The 17671-nt window shown below is 39.2% G+C and overlaps 1 protein-coding gene across 3 annotated transcripts in view; it reads left to right on the forward strand.

Moving 5' to 3' along the window:
- opcml (opioid binding protein/cell adhesion molecule-like) overlaps positions 1–17671 on the forward strand; it is a 221121-nt gene that overhangs the window by 157222 nt on the left and 46228 nt on the right. The window lies entirely within an intron of this gene.

The raw sequence follows: 17671 nt of genomic DNA on the forward strand, positions 1-17671 counted from the left end.
CGATTTAAATCGAAATTGTGACACCCTTACCACTAAGTGTGTGTGACGGCCGGTAAAGAGACTTCCGCGAAGGCTGCTCTCATGTGTCCTTGCTCATCCCTCCACAGAGATCAGTCCTTGCTACTCGCTCCTCTAAGCGCAAATAAGAGCTTTGGGACGGCCTGCAAGATGACGGACCAGAGCGACTTCCAGTTCAAGTGAGCGAGGACACGACAAATGAGGGAAATGGGATGTACCGAGAGTAGCAGATTGAGTTAACAATGTGAAGTCAGCAGTTATTAGTTCCGTTCCACAGATCACATGGAATGCTGTATTGACTGTAAGTATGAGCACACGTTAAACTTGTGAGGTAAAATAGATAATCTGTTCAGAATGTATTATCTCGGACGCAATGCTAAATTCCATGAGCATGTTCATGGTAATTCCATTATTTGTTTGCATCGAGCTAACGAACTAAGCGCTAGCAGGCTACATCTGCTGTATATCTTTCCTTGACTGGTATTTGCTACACATACTCATATTTCATGCCTCCAGTGTCTTGCTGCACTTTATCTTTTAAAATGTGCTTTGTATTCATTGCTCATGGGCTCTGTTGTATTTCACCCAACAGAACATTGAGGTCAGCAGTAGACCAGTGTGTGATGTGGTGTGTGTCCTGAGGAGGGATGGTGCAGAGTGCTGACCCAGAGGACTTCTTTGTCCTCAATGGAAGGAATTGAGGTCTTCAGTGGAATGGGGGCATTGCTTTATTTGGATACTTGATTTCTTTGTAATGATCAGACCTCAAATGCATAGATGAAGTCCTGTAGATGATTTTCCTGAATTGTCACATAAACAACAAAATAATGCCACTTCCGTGTTCCAAAATACTTGAAGTACACTGATGATTAGTCTGGCTGCACGTATATTTAAGTATGCTAGGATTTAATAAACTTAGTGTGTTTCACCACATTTATGAAATATTATTAAGCACTCGTTAGAAGGGGCACCACCTCCATTGATTAATTAGTCAATCACATCAAATGCATCAGTCTTGTATCTGAAAGTTGTAAACGTGATTACATTGACCTACATCTCGGTCATAAAGGAAAACACAAGTACAATGATTTATTGAACCATAAAGGGCCATGGATGATGAATAAGGACCACTAAACACATATGTACATACATACAACTAGAGTGGATGAATGATAAGGCATGAATGAATTGTAAATGTAGTTATTAAACTATTGCCGACAGAATAAATCAATGTTGTCAAAAACTATTCAAAAATGCAAAAGAGGGAATACTTCATTAAGATCAATTAAAGCAAAACTAATTTAAGAATTAGCTCTGCATAAACTCTCAGACAGAACGCATGAAGATGGTTATTTCCAACTTTTCTGCGGTGATGGATGCTGATGATGAGGTGAACTTCCCAGAAAGCCCTGAGCATGGCGAGCAAACTCACTGATCTTGGTCACCAGGACACAGCCAGATGATGACCACTGTACGTTTGGTTTAGTGAAGCAGCTGGTCTCACTTCTTCAGAATGATGAGTCTAGGATCAGACAAGCCACAGAGGAGACACAGCATGTGTTCTCCGGCCTTGTTGCGTTCAGTGATGGGCTGCAGAGTTGGGATGCATTGAGCCAAATCATGTCAAATGTTAACTACATTAAAAAAAGAGGATTACAAAGTTAATGATTATTCATTAAGCCATCTGCATGCTTTTCTTGTGGCTTTTAGGAGTCTTTGCAGTCTTTCTTCACAGTAGAGAGTTCATTCTGGAGCTTTCTTCAGCTTTCAGTATAAAATGAAAACAAAGGCTGGTCACCCATGCAGGCCTCTTGACCGCATGGCCAAGCAGGGGGCTTCACCACGGAGAGCCCAAGAAGGTTGATGAGCAAAACCCAAGAGTCAGGATGTAAGCTGTAAGAGACAAGAAACCGTAAGATATAGGACATAAGGATGAGGATGCAAAGTTTGTGGATGGCGGACAAAGCACCTTTTCTCAGTTCTGTTCCTTCTCTTTCTTGACATCCTTCCTCCTTAGGGTCAGAGGTCTCTGTGCACTTCAACAGAGGCACAAGAGTCTTTCAATTAAACCATAAAAAATGATTATGACAGAATTTAGTTCTTCGTATAATCCTGTGTTCAGTCCATTACAACAGCAAAGAAGTGGAGAGGTATGAAAAGCTTATATTGATATTTTGTCACTTTTTTCCATTGTAAAAATATTTCATTATTGGAATCCATGGTAATTTTGATTATATTGAATTGATTTGAATAGAAAGTGCCATAAGATAAAAATGTGTGTTATTATTTAAAGTGCTCTGCTACATCATCCTGTTTTAAGTATTAGACCTTTTTAAATGCTACAGAGGTCTCTCCAAATCCTTCTTTAAAAAAAAAAAATCATGAATATGCATGAAGAAGAGAAATGTTTTAATCATTACAAGACTCATATAACTCTGTTGTGTGAAGCACAGTTGAGTCTCTGTGCCAGTGAATTCTTTATTGGGTGGCAATCAGGCACCAATTAGTTTGACCCAGTTTTATATGAGAAGCAAGAGAAGCTGCATTTTTTATAGTTGTTTTTTTTCATGTCCTTTTTTACTTTTACAGCAATGCATTGTGGTACAGAGATGATTTGTCAAAATGGAGAAAAACAGCAACAGAACTGTACCATTACAAAATGTAGCCACAAATTCAAACTAAGACACCAGCCAGAGCAGTAAGGTCTTGTCATTTAAGCAAGTAATCAGCATCAGCCTAATCAAAGCTGGTACATGGTACATTCCAGCCCAGTCACCACAATTGCATGTTGGCAGTTAACATTTATATAAGCCACTGATGCATTTACATTTGTACGTCTCATAGGCTCATACCATATTGACATTTCTACCCTTCATATCATATCACGTTCACATTACATGTTTATGACATGACGTTCATATCAGGAGATGGAGGAGACAGTGGTGGAGTTGTAACATAAAGAAAATGTAAAGTTTCAACATATCCGTGGTTTTTCAGAAACGTACATAACTAACATTTATTCTGGCGATTAGGCTGTACATTCACATGCAAGGAATTAACTTGTTAATCTGATGGTGATGGCAAAATTCAATTTGTAAAAGACTCAGACTCAGACAACTTTATTAATCCTTTTGGGAGGTTCCCTCAAGGAAATTGAAGCTCCATGTCACTCACAGCACTGTTACACACACAGTAGAAAGTATACATATAAATAAAAAGGTATACATATAAATAAATAAATAAAACTACAACACCAAACTGTGCATTCACAGCCAAAGTCCTCTACTGCATTGGCCTTGTCTTTCTGTATTGGCATTGTTAAAATTAGGTCTCTAACACAAGCCCAATTTGACATGATAAAGATCCAACTTTGGATTGCAAACAGTAAATGATTCACACACCATCATAGTGTTAACCAAAGAGCCTGAACTCGGAAACTGCTACAATTCATGACACCTGAGCAAAGTGTCATAGATGTTGGAAGTAAGTGGCGCTGTGAAGATGTACTAAACCCATGAGAATGCCTTCACAACAGCAGGAGGCATAATGATGGACGGAAGGTGTTTGCAAGTGAAGTGTGAGAATGTCACACCTTTCACATGGCTCCAATCAGTATTTTGTTTTGTAAATGTTTTAAATTGTAAATACTGTTAATGCCTCATTTGATCTCTTGCTCAAATCCACTCTTTCAGCAAGTAAGAAGTAGGCTTCTATGTGAAATCATAAAACTCAAGCATGTGGTCTGCTACAGTTACAAGGCTGTTATACATGTAAAAATAAAACAAGCAAAAAACATGGAATATTCACTGAAGTCACTGCAATTTTGGAGACACCAAACAATTTACAACCCAGAAATTCATTTTTGTAGGATAAGCTTTTATTATTACTATTATTACATTAATGCTGCTGTAAGCATTGACTTCATTTTAGCTTACCTCCTGTCCGTTTTATAGTTAGCAATTCCCTGCCTCCTCTCTATGTCACCACATGAACACACATATCCTGTTTGCAGACATAGCAGCAAACAGGAGGATCCTGCTCTCTGCATGTTCACGAGCAGTCAGGACCGCCTCCTTATGGAGTTCTCTGTCCTGATTGCATAAAGTGGGCAGGGATACTAGAAAGTGTCTTTTCTCTTTTACTGCATGAGTAGGGGGAGGAGAGTATTACCATGTTAATACCGTGCTGTGTTGTAAAGGTCGACCCTCTTTTCTGTTAATCACTGAAGTAGCATTATTTTGTTGATTATGTGACAGAGTTTTAAGGCTTTTGAGGAAAATCCTCTGCAGGACTTCATCTGTGCATTTGAGGTATAATGAGTGTCATTACACACTGTCATCACAATACACAAATTAAGAATCCAAATAAAGCAATGCATTTCACCGAAGACCTCAATTTCTTCCATTGAGGACAAAGAAGTCCTCTGGGTCAGTGCTCTGCACCATCCCTCCTCAGGCCCAGTGTTTGGTAACGCTACTTTCAAAGTAACATGTTACGTTACAAGATTACTGCCATTAAAAAGTAACTTGTTCTGAGTACTTTAGAGTTATCCAGATGGCATGTAGCCAACTTCACATGTACCCTTGTATGTATTGACTCTACCGTAATTTTGTAGCCTTCTTTACGACCCACAATTGGAATCTCTGCAGCCTAATAATAGTAATATAGCTCTTTATTTTGCTAATAATCTGACAGCAAACTGGGCAGAGGCATAAGGTATTAGGCACAGCTGTTTCAATAAAAAACAAAACAACAAGCATTTATCCTCAGGGCTTGAAGACCTCCGGCACGGTGCCGGAAATCCGGCGTAGGAATATTTTGGTGAAGTTTTTTTTTTTTTTTTTTTTATCTTGTTGCCACAGCAACATGATAAAAAAAAACAAAAAAACTAACCAGTCGTTTAAAGTGATAGTTCCAACTACCAATGGTACTCAAGGTAACCAAGGAGTTCTAGCCAATCAGAGGCAGAGCAGGGCGGGCCTTAAGTTTTCAGGCACCTCGGACAACGTTAGCGAGCGGTGAGGAGCTGGTTTACTGTACACTGCTAGCATGGATGCCAGGTATATTAAACCAGGTGAAGAAACCTCGAGATGGGAAGCGGGAGTGAAAAATAAGTGGCGCTGGGGTTGGATAGAGGAGGCCTGGAGGTTTTTGTGTACCGTGCTCCAGAAAACTAGTGTATGGCAGCAGCGGGAAAAAAGTATTAGCTCGTCATGCTTCAGACCTGGGTCACATAGCGTCACATAGCGTCCGTGCGTGCTCTCTCCCACACATCGACCTTACCGGGAGCGACGGCTACAGGTACCACAGCTACATCTATGACCGACCGTGTGTGTGAACAGAAAATTCATATGACTGCGTTTATAGCTGAACACGATCTCTCGTTCACAATGGCCTGGCCACTTGTGGAGCTGTGCAAGAAGTTAGCGGAAGACAAAAATGCGTTGGCTAAATTATCGGTTTCCAAAAACCACGCTAGTTACTTTAACATACACAGCCTTGCCCCCGAGTTCAAGAGACAGCTGGCTGAAAAGCTAAAAAAGGCCACCTTTTCTATGAATGTAAATTTGACAAAATGTGGGAGTCATGGTAGATAATGTTTGGGAAATATCAGATTTCTATCTCAAAAACAGAATTTTTGACAGCATTTTGAATTTTGATCTCATGTTAAAGGGATAGTTCAACATTTTGTTGAACTATCCCTTTAACATGAGATCAAAATTCAAATTCTTTAACAATTGGAGTCAATGCAAGAATGTTAGTTTTTCAGTTATGGAGCAAATCATTGTTAAAGATGCTGCAAATCAACTACAATTTTATAGTTACTGATGATCAAATGTTCATTTTTTTTGGTGAACTGCTCATATTTCATTATTAAAAACCTTGAAACTTCTTGATGTGATACGTGATTGATACTCTCAAAGTGCATCAGATTAATTCATTTAGATTGCAAATGTTCAAAATTTTCTTCCCCCGGACCCACCTAGTGGAATACAATCACATTGTTAACTCAATGGCACTAAGATGCAAGGAAAAGACGCGAGTGAGGGAAAAGTGGATGCAATTAAGGTGAAACCGGATGTACCCTCTATCACTCTGGGTACATCCCATTTCACTTAACTGTATCCAAGTTTCCCTCACTGGCATCTTTTCCTTGCGTCTTAGTCCCTTCCACCGAGGATTTGTGGAGAGACACGAGGAAACCATGGGAGAGAGGAAACGAGGAAATATGAGACTTCCTTTCCTCTGAAGCGACACATGAAGTAACGTCCATTTTTGATGATCAGCTGTCAGTCATCTTTAACAGCTGTAGAGACTTTTGATGAATGTGTGCCAAAACTGCCATTATCTATATATTTTTCTATAATAACACAGAACTAAAAAGAGAAAGAGATTTAAATAATCAAAGTTAAATTGATGTGCCGCATTTGTAATTACACACAGCTCTGTTAACGGAGAGATGCACTTATATTGTTTCATATAGTGCAGGTAATGTAATGTTTTCCTCATTAATGAGATTATTTCACCCACCAGCAGCCCATCTGATATTAATCACAATGTTTAGGTGATTAAAGTTATAGGGAATATAGTTTTGGCCTACACTTGGAAATTAGGCTGTGATTTACTTGATTTACGGATGGGTTAAAATAAAGATATTATTTATTTGACCTTACATCACTGAACACGTTCACTTCATGTTCCACACTAGCTTTGTAAACATGATGGAGGCAGATGACTCAACGCTGCTAAGCATAGGCCTACTGAATGGAAAAGTCCCACTCCAGCCAGTTTTCCCTCTTGTCTAATGGTTAACATTCTTTCTCAGATGGAGAACAGGAAGTGGTTAACTGTTGCATGTTGTACCAAAACTACCAGACTGCTGTTTCAACATGATTAGCATCATTAGCATGGAGAGCAATAGCATGGATATTAGCATGGATACAAATAACATGGGTATTTGCAGTGATAGTGATAGCTGTCACTCAAACATGAGGTCTTCTTGTGTATTAAAGAGCTGCAGAGTTTATTAATGTTCAAACTGTAACCTGTCCTGTATATTTACTGCCACAAGACAACTTCACTTCTAAACTTTCCATCTGCTCTGAGCTCAGTCACCGACTGTTGGTCTCCACTCACTCACTACAAACTTCCCTATTCTTAAAGAAGCCATGCCACTCTTATAAATAGCTTAATGGAGGACATAAAAGTCCCAGATTCTACTGTAGTCCATTCCATTTTGGTGTCAGGGTTAGTTTCAGCTCAAAATTAAGTTATCTGTCAAAAATTATAAGACATCGTCAGGAAAGATCATAAAAATACCAAATCACACTGGAGTGGAGCTTCATAAAACACCCAGATAGAACTGTTGACAAGGAATTTTCATGCCATCAGAGCACTTCAGGCCTGAAATATCCCCTCTTTTTAAGTTAAGAATGTCCATTTATGCTTTATTTAAATGCTTTCAACAAATACTTGTATGTGTGATTAACTGCAATGAATTAGTTCTAAATAGTTAGATTTTTTTTTTTTTTGTGGCCTATTTTTAACCCTTAAGAGTCTTGGGCTATTTTGGCAATTTTTGAAAGCACTTAATTTTGCCTTCATTTACCACATTAAAAAATGTTTACCAATATTTGGTACCTTTTTTTCAGCACATCACAACTTACGTGACCTGACAGTTATTTTTTCACTTTGACATATTGTCTCAGCATAATGGACCTAAAAATACACACAAAAAACATAAAATGAGATTATAAAAATAATGATTTTGTAATGATGATTAATGATGAATGATAAAATCTAGCTATATACAATTATTTACAACAAAAAGCATGTGTAACTAAAGCCTTTGTTTTTTTTCTTTTTAGCTGTACAATTCCTCGAAACATATTTTGCACACATTTAAAACAGAGAGCTACAAAACAGGCCTTGCATTCTCAGAGTGTGAGGGATTCCTAAATAGTGCAAAAATAACATATAAGAAAATTCAGATGACATCAAACTGTATACTACTATTTACAACAGGTGCAGGTGAGAAAAAAAAAGTGGACAGAGGAAAAGGTCCTTTGGTGTGTATATAGAATATGTGTCCACCTGGGCTCCTGGTGTTCAGCGGGGCATAAACCCAGTGGTTTATGGGGCAGTATCAGTGAACTTTTTATGGAAGAATTATCTTATCTTTATTCAAGAGCGTAGATTTTCAGTTTGAGAGCATGATTTCATTCCTTTTCAGTGACACAGCTCCTTCTCGGGCTCAGATTTATTCTCCTCATGCTCACATTTTGTGCTCGCACTGAGATGTTTGCTGCTTTCTTTCAAAATGTGTGCTTGAACTCAAAAATCAAATGCTTGTGCTCACACATCTTCTTCTTGCACACAAAAATTTCGCTCGCATTCAAATATGTCCTGTGCTCAGATCTAAAGTCACTGGGTTCACCAGCCAATAGGGAGACAGCTACAGTGTGGACCAATCAAACTAATATTAAATTGAAAAAAATCTAAACCACGATAACTCTTTTTAGGATTACTTAAGATTAATTATACATAAATATGCTGGTGTCTTAAATAGGTGACGATTCAAATAGCTGGCTAATGTGGTAAATTGGTGTATTTTGAGAGAAGCAGTTTTACAAACAGACCATATGCCCGCCCCTACGGAGCACTCAAAAAAAGTGCGAAGGAACGCACCAAAGGCGGCATCCGTCATTTGATTGGTCCACACTGTAGCTGTGTCCCTATTGGCTGGTGAAACACAATATTTTGAGCGCAGGGAGGGACAGCCTTGAGTCTGAGCAGACTCCTCAACCGGAGAGGAGGTGCTTGTTCTGAGTGCGTGCACATTAGGTTTGAGCGTGCAGACCTGAGGGCGCAGACTTTAGATCTGAGCGCGCACAGGACATATTTGAATGCGAGCAAAAGTTTTGTGTGCAAGAAGAAGATGTGTGAGCACAAGCATGTGATTTTTGAGTTCAAGCACACATTTTGAAAGAAAGCAGCAAACATCTCAGTGCGAGCACAAAATGTGAGCATGAGGAGAATAAATCTGAGCCCGAGAAGGAGCTGTGTCACTGAAAAGGAATGAAATCATGCCCTCAAACTGAAAATCTACGCTCTTGAATAAAGATAGGATAATTCTTCCATAACTTTTCAATTTTCCAGGACTCAGATGTGTGGTGCGGTGATCTTGACCTCCTTTTTTTTTTGTTGTCTCCCTCTTCCACATTCCTTCTGTGTGCTTGCTCATGGGGCTGTTGATGTTCCTATTATTAAATGATTATTTATTAATTTATTTCACTATTTATCTATTTACTACTTTATCTATCTAGCTATTGATTTATGTATGTATGTATGTACAATCGTGGTCAAAAGTTAACATACACTTGTAAAGAACATGTATACTGGCAGTCTTCAGTTCCAATGATTTCTACAGCTCTCATGTTTCTGTGATGGAATGAGTGTAACACAAACTACTTTGTCACAAAAACAATCATGAAGTTTGGTTCAATAATGAATTTATTATAGGTCTTCTGAAAATGTGACCAACTCTGCTGGATCAACAACATACATACAGCCCTTTTAGCGATCAATTTTGGTGATTATAGAAAGTTGTGTGAATCAAATTTTAACTTCTTCTGAGTGATTCTGATTGATAACAGCAGGTGACTTTTCTGGGCCCATTTTAATAGGGCTTGTTTGATACAGCCATTAGACTCAGACATGGGAAAGTCTAAAGAGCTCAGCACTGATCTGAAAGAGCACATTATTGATTTGAACAAGTCAGGAAAGTCACTTGAAGTCATTTCAAAGCAGTAACAGGTCCCGAGATCAACTGTACAAACAACTGTTTGTAAGTATAAAGTGCATGGCACAGTTGTGTCACTGCCATGATCAGGAAGAAAACACAAACTATCACCTGCTGCTGACAGAAAACTGGTCAGGATGGTCAACAGTCAACCAAAAACCACCAAAAAGCAAGTCTGCAATGAATTAGAAGCTGCTGGAAGACAGATGTCAGTGTCCACAGTCAGGTGTGTTTTACATCAACATGAGCTGAGAGGCTGCCGTGCAAGAAAGAAGTCCTTGCTCCAGACGCAGCAAAGGAAGTTTGCTGATCACATGGACAAAGAAACTCTGCGGTCAGATGAAACAAAAACTGAGTTGTTTGGCCACAATGAGCAGCAATATGTTGGAGGAGAGAAGGTGAGACCTTAACCCCAAGAACACCAAACCTACTGTCAGGCATGGTGCTGGTAGTATTTTGCTATGGGGCTGTTTTGCTGCCAGTGGATCTGCTGCTCTAAAGAAAGTAAATGGAATAATGAAGAAGGAGGATTATCTCAAAATTCTTCAGGAAAAGTGGTAAAGGAATGGATCAATCAGGCCAGAAATGAGGTTTTGGAATGGAATTTCCAAAGGCCTGTTCACTCACTTCACTGTTCCACGTACACACCCATTGATGAGAAGGCTGATCATACACAATATTCTACCCATGACGCGAACAGCAGATTAGCACAGTTATGACATATTCCTCGCCAAAAGAAACATGACAGTCATGTTACATAACCTGCTAACATATACTGTAATAGATGCATCTTGTGTTTAGGGTGCAGAGAGAAATTAAAAACTCCCCTGGAGGAACATCTTATCTTATTTCATCTTATTCTGGACATGAGTGGTGGTGCACTTCAGTCTCTTGTGGTCAAAATGAGTATTAAAGAAATAAACACCTTGAAAAAATTGCCTTTATTTCGTCTTTTTGTGTGGGTTTCACACACACACACACACACACACACACACACACACACACACACACACACACATACACACACACACACACACAAAGAAAATCCTCCTGAAAAAAACTATTTTTCATTTCATTATTATTATTTTTTTTTTTCTTTTCGCTCTGTTGTTTTTCACTGAAAAAATTTGAGAACTTAGAAAATGGAGCACCAGAAAAAAAAAAAATCTCACTTGCCCCTCAGGGCTTCTGTACAGAAGCTTGTGGACAGCTATCAAAAGCACCTATTTGAGGTGAAAATGGCCAAGAGACATTTAACCAAATATTAGGATTACTGTATGTGTATTTTTGATCCAGCAGATTTGGTCACATTTTCAGAAGATCTATAATAAATTCATTATTGAACCAAAAAAGCTTTGTTAGAAGCTTTAACCAACCGTCAGGATTCTTACACAACTAAAATAATCATTTTGGACCCAACAGACATTTTAAAATGATTAATTCACAATCATAATAATGTTTTTTAAGGAAAAGAGAGACTTTTATTCTGCACCTTACTACAAGCTCTGTAAATGTATTGTTTTTAATGATTTGTCTACAGCAAAATGTCATCAATATGACATTCAATAAAGCATAGTCTGTTTTACAAAGGACTTATAATAATAAGTATACCTTTCAAAAGTAAATTAATTTACCAACTTGCAATTCACTGTACTTTTTAAGAGATTCAATGAGTCTTTTCAGACCTGGTATTAACATGCATCCTGAGTGATGCGATCATAAGTGGACGGCTCTAAATACAGGTGTGAACTAATTTACACCAAAATTTATGAAAGAAGACAACATTTTATTGTCTGGAAACACGTCCAGTTTTACAAATATAATAAACCAATATAGGCAACTTCTTTGATGCCCGTGGAGAATGTTGCCAGACTCCTTGAAAAAGTTGTGGAGTAAGGCGAAAATTAGTAAGATTTGTGAAACGCTCTCTACAACAACTTCTGAACAATTTATCCCTTCTTGTTAATTAGGCAAACTTTATACATGAAAATATTTAGTATAACATATTGTGTCCGTTTGTCCCAATGATGTACGTGTCTATTTGCATATAGAGTGGGGAAGTAACCTCAAGACGCATGTTAATGCCAGGCGTGAACTGATACAGCATATAGCTGTCCATCTGTGATCCGATGGTAATACCAGGTTTGAATTCCCTCAGTGATTCAGAATCAGCTTCCCCATTTAAAGTAATGTCCTTCTCATCTCAACACCACTGCCAAAAATGCACACAAGTGGACAAATACATAATGTACAACACATTTGATGGACACCTCAATTCCAAGAGAAGGTGAGGACCAGAGTGGAATCTTTTTATTTTAGTTTTGCAGTTTTGTATGGGATCACAGTGTGTTACTATCCCTCAGCACCAGGGATTAAATGTTCCAAAACAAGGAAAAATACAATACGCTTTGTGACCCATTTTAAGTGCTGAGGGAAGGCTTTTTTCAGCCTTTAGTTTAGACAGCAGTGGCAGACAGCATCCAAGGCATTAATATGTATGTAGCATGTCCTAGAGGCCAAGAGTAGGGAAAACCAAGCTCCTGCCTTGTGTAAGTAAAAATACCCTTGAAACATATTTTAGTTTGACAGTCACACTGAAAATTGATTTTTCCACAGTTAAACAGTAGCAATCAGTAGATACAGAGGGATGTCATGTCTGTAGAGGGATCACTTTGTTACTGTAAGCCAATTACTATAAATCAGACAGGGTCTGGCTTTGGGAATATGTCTAGAGATGCTGATTGTTAGCCAGCCAGGCCAAAACACAGTGCTGGCTAGTGAAAATAAAGCTTATAACATTAGAGGAAAGCATTTCCCAATAACCTCTTCTGTGGCCTGTGTACTTTTGGGAAGTCTCCAAGCAAGCATTCTTTTCAAATTTATTGGCCAAATGCACTTCTAAAATCACAGCGTGGGAGTGTGGGGTGTTGTTTGGCTGTTAGAGGTGGCAAAAGTAGTATGTGGTTGTGTGAGTACAGCGTACTGATGTAGGTGTGTGTGTGTGCTTTGCAGGGGACCTGGAGGGCTCACTCAAACTTTATGTTTCACCCCACCACCCACACAAGGCGCAAAAGGCTGTGAGAAAGAAGTGCAAAGCATTCAGAAAAAGTATGGGCGATGGTTAGTAAAAGGGAGAGGGCCTTAATGCAGCGAGTCCTCAATGAGACAGAGATGGAGAGGGAAAAAAGCAGAGGAAGAACAGAGGGGCACAGGGGGCTAAAGGAAAGATTAGTGCACCAAGAAGCCCCCAATTTGTTCTTAGAATGTCTAATATGGAGCATTTTGCAGGTAAATGCCATCAGAAAGCCTAGGACAGGTGCAGACTGTTCCGAGTGAATGGCTTCTGCTCTCCTGTCCTCTGTCATTAATCACAAAACCAATGCAAGTATTTCCCCTTCAAACTAATTAATTAATAACATGTAGTAGGTGGACATTTGCACTCACACCTGTTTTCATTGTGGTGGAGGTGAGGGGTTAGTTCACACCATCTTATTTTGTGACTCAGAGTTGGGAGGAATAATGTTTCCTAAGTAACTGCTATATATCAGCATGATGATTAACCCTAATCCTCTGGTTTAATTCATTTGAGTGAGATGCTTTGTTGTCTAAAGAACTTTTCAATGTGATGCATAGTAATAGTTTGCTTGTTTAAGCTCTCATATCATTAATGCATGGTCCATGGTCTGGACCTATAATACATTCATTACTGAATCAGTCTTCATTAATGTTTTTTGTGACAAAGTAGTATGTGTTCGACTCATTCCATCACAGAAAAAAATTAGAGTTTGCGTACGTTTACATTTGTTGTTTTGGTGGAGACCTCTAGTGGCTGTAGTAATTATAACAGCAGCAAAGGAGGAAGTAAGGAGAAGTAGTATAAAGAGTGACAGTCCACAGGAGGGAGGAGGTCGTGAATGAGTGGCTGGTACAAAACAAACACAGGACTATCACCCAGGAGACAGCTGTTCTTGTCTGAAAGGGCAAGTCAATGTTAAAGTCAATGGTGAGTTACTAAGTTACTAAGTAACGTAGTTAAGTTACGTTACGTACATTACATAAGTGAAGTTATGAAAGCAACGTAGGTATGTTCGTAACTGAAGATACATAAAAACGTGGTCATTTTAAGCCTAACCGTGATGTTTTCCTAAACCTAACCAAGTAGTTTTAGTGCCTAAACCTAACCACACTGTGGAAAGCCCTGGTACGCCTTTCAATGGTACGCTTAACAGTCATGTTGTTTTGGGAACAGGTTTTGGGAGTCACTGGCAATGCAACTACTGCACCATTTAGGTATGAGGATGTGTTGTATCGGGTTGTCTGTCCATCCGTTTGTCCTACTCTCATGAACACGTTATCTCAGGAACGTCTTGAGGAAATTTCTTCAAATTTGGAATAAACATCCACTTAGACTGAAGGATGAACTGATTAGATTTTCATTGACAAAGGTCACTGACCTCATGTCCGTTCGTAAATAAACTTAATACCTTTTATTCCATCAAAGTCTTCACTACACATATTACACAAGTCTGGACAGACATGGATGTAAACTGCAATTTGACTGCTTGTCGAAGGCATACAACTAGGAGGCAGAAATTCTAGTTTTTAGTCTATGAAACAAGGGTACTGATAGAATTACATTTTAAACTTATTAAACACATTTTCAACTTGAATGTAACAAAAACTGATGGCCATTTTGCACAATGAGGTTACTGGGAATGTAACGCTTTCAATATCTGCCTTCACAGTAGTTATTTGCAAATCTTTAATACTTAATTTGAAAACTGCCCACCTATAATATGCTGGCCTAACCAGAATCAAAGGAGGTTTTCCTCCGCTGCTCACTGAATTGTAGACATTTGCAAGGAAAGAAAACCCAGGTAGAGATTACAAGCAATTTAGAATGAAGGTGTTGGGGAAATTGTCTTCTAGCACTCTAGCACTGTGTATATTGCGCATATAACACACAAAGCATTGATGGGTTAAAGATGTAATAAATGTTATATAATATATGGAAGAATATACCTTTACAGAGATGTCAGGGGGATGTATTTAAGAAAAGAGAAAACCCTAACTGTTTATAGTCTTCCTAGAACAAAGAAACCTGGCCTGAAAGACTGGCCTGCTACTCATACCCAGAGTATGGAAGCAACCAATAGAAACACAGATATATAGATACATCAGATATTAGCAACAGTTAAAAGTTTAACATCAGCATAAACTCAGAGGTAAACACATGAGCCCAGAAGTTTGTCACAGCTTATCAGATGGACAATATGTCTTTGTGCTATACATATCCCAACAACATCAAGACCATTGTATGATATATGGATTCACAGTTACATATGATAAATAATACAATGGAAATACAGACTGATTAAATTATAACTTATCAAATTTAACAGTTCACCTTCACAAAGGACACAAGATTCTTTATGAAACCAAAACATGCAACAGCATCTGAGGTGTGTTTTTAATCAAGCCTTGTTGCTTTGTATACTCTTAGGATTCTCCACTGCTTTAGAATTCAGAGGATACAATGACTTTTGTGCCCTGCTTCTCCCTCTGCTAGAGCTTGTCTCAGTTCACCAATGCTTTGTCTTTCACTGGTGAGCCATACACAAATCAAAGTGGATATGTCTCCACAACATGCACGAACGATTCTAAAGTTACTCAATATATTGTATTTTCCCTGAAGTTTTAGTTAGAGGTGAATTGGGTCTTTAATCCAAGGAGAGATCTGCTATTGACATACTGCTCCGTGCAGGATGAGAGGTCATTGCATTGAGGCAAAGTTCAGTTTGGTTCAACAGTTTGCATTTTGTTGCCCCCGTCCCCCCCGTACCCCCATGTCTGTTTTCTTCACCAAAATGGAACCCTACACATGTAAATCCATCAGTGTCTCTGTCTGGGCAGCACAAAAGGAGCTGTTAATAGGACAACATGACTTACAGTCAGAAAGTAAAGTGGAGTTTCAAAATTCTGAAACTGGATAATTTGCCAAGACACATGTTTGCACATATTGTTGTGGTGATGGACTACACATTCCCTACCTGTTTGCAGAAGGCGAGGTTGAACAGTTAGAAGACTTTAGCGATACCTTGTAGGAACTTTAACTGGTCCCAGATGCAGAAGCAGGTGTTTTTAACAGATCTAATCAATAATGCAGCAGCTCCTCAGAGGATCCTCTCTGAGCCCAGCTGGAAGATGTCTCTCAGTGTTTGCCTGTATATGTAAGTTTGGGGAGAATGATAGATACTTCAACATGCTGATCGACTTTTTGCAGTCCTTTCTTTTGAAATGCTGTACTGCACTATAAGGCCTGTGGTACATACAGCACGTCACCTATGACCTAGAATGTTCGATCAATGCTAATGAATTATTTGTATCCTGTTTGAATCCTCAGCCTAAAAAGCGGACTTTAAAGGCCTCTGATGATTGGCCTTTTTCCCCAGCCTGTCTTGTAGCACTTGCATTTCATAACTTCAGCATGGAAAGGCTTTTAATTTACTCAGTGGTTTTAATTTGAAAGGGCCTGATGAGGGAAAACACATATTGATTGATCATTGTTCTCAGGAAAGGTCATGCATTTGAAATGAATGAGGCAAATGAGGAGGGGGAAATGGGAGAATGCTCAGCAATTAAATTATAATGCAGCAGGAGGTGGGACTGGGGAGGCTTCAAGTGGAATAAACAGCACATTCAGGGGAGTTAACGTGACCCATCATCAAAGGTGCGTGGAGGAAAAGGAAAAATGATTCTGCTGTCAGAGGAGCTGGAGTGGTGTGGAGGGAGGACGGGGAGGGCACCATGACTTCGGGCTGCTGCTGTGCCTCACTTAATAGCAGACACAAACAAACACACACACACACGGAGCACATAGAACAAACAAAAGCCTACACGCAAAGGTACACAAAGAGGCTCACTGGGGCAGAACTACTTTTCACAGTTTGTACCAAGCATGCTGGTGCTCACACCAGTACAGGACTTCTAATTTTCCAAGCAACTTATTGGATGTGTCTGGAAAGTCAAACACGAGGAGGGTGGATAGCTATGAAAGGGTATTATGTTGTTGCAGACCAGAGACAGCATGGCGAGCTTTTGTTCAAATGAGAAATAGGACAGACACTGGTACTTATTGCAAGGTTACTCTTTTGAGATATGAGATTCTCCATCTTATGAAAACGTGGTCACTCATAAATATGGTAATGATAGCAATCATTTGACTACCTCATGTCTAGGGGTAGGAACTGAAACTCTGTTTCAAATTAGAACCTAGTACTTAATGCCAAGTACTGGGTACCAGTAAAAAAAAATAAAATAAAATCGTTTCTGCTTATCAGTTCCTAAACGGGACATAAAAATTAATGAGTGGAAAGAAAGGCTACATACAGTATATCGGCCATGCCGTGGCTCATCTGGCTCCTTTCCAGGACCTTTTTCATCTGTCAGGAGTCAGGACCTATTACGTCACGTATCAACAACAACAACAGCGAGCTGGAGAGCTAGTGTGCATGACTAGCGTGTCAAAGCAGCAGTCACAGTGTTAAAGATTGACCGCTGAAAACGGTCAAAAGTGTGGCTTCACTTTGTGAAAGAAAAACACGACAATGCATGTGGGAAGTTCATTAGCTGCAAGTGAGGTTGCACGTCAAATCTGAAGAAACATGTAAGGCAGCAAGGCCTCGATGTGAACGAGTGTAACGTGTTTGATGTCTTCCGGTCTCCGAACCAGAGTGTGTCAGCCTCAGCCAGTGCCAGCACATCGCAAGTATCTAAATCCACACGTCTTTAACATACCCCGTCCCTCTGTTTATATGTACAGACCAAGCAGGACTGGCAGAACGACTTGTG

Source organism: Pagrus major, chromosome 13 (genome assembly GCF_040436345.1).
Source record: "Pagrus major chromosome 13, Pma_NU_1.0".
Classification (NCBI taxonomy): Eukaryota; Metazoa; Chordata; class Actinopteri; order Spariformes; family Sparidae; genus Pagrus; species Pagrus major.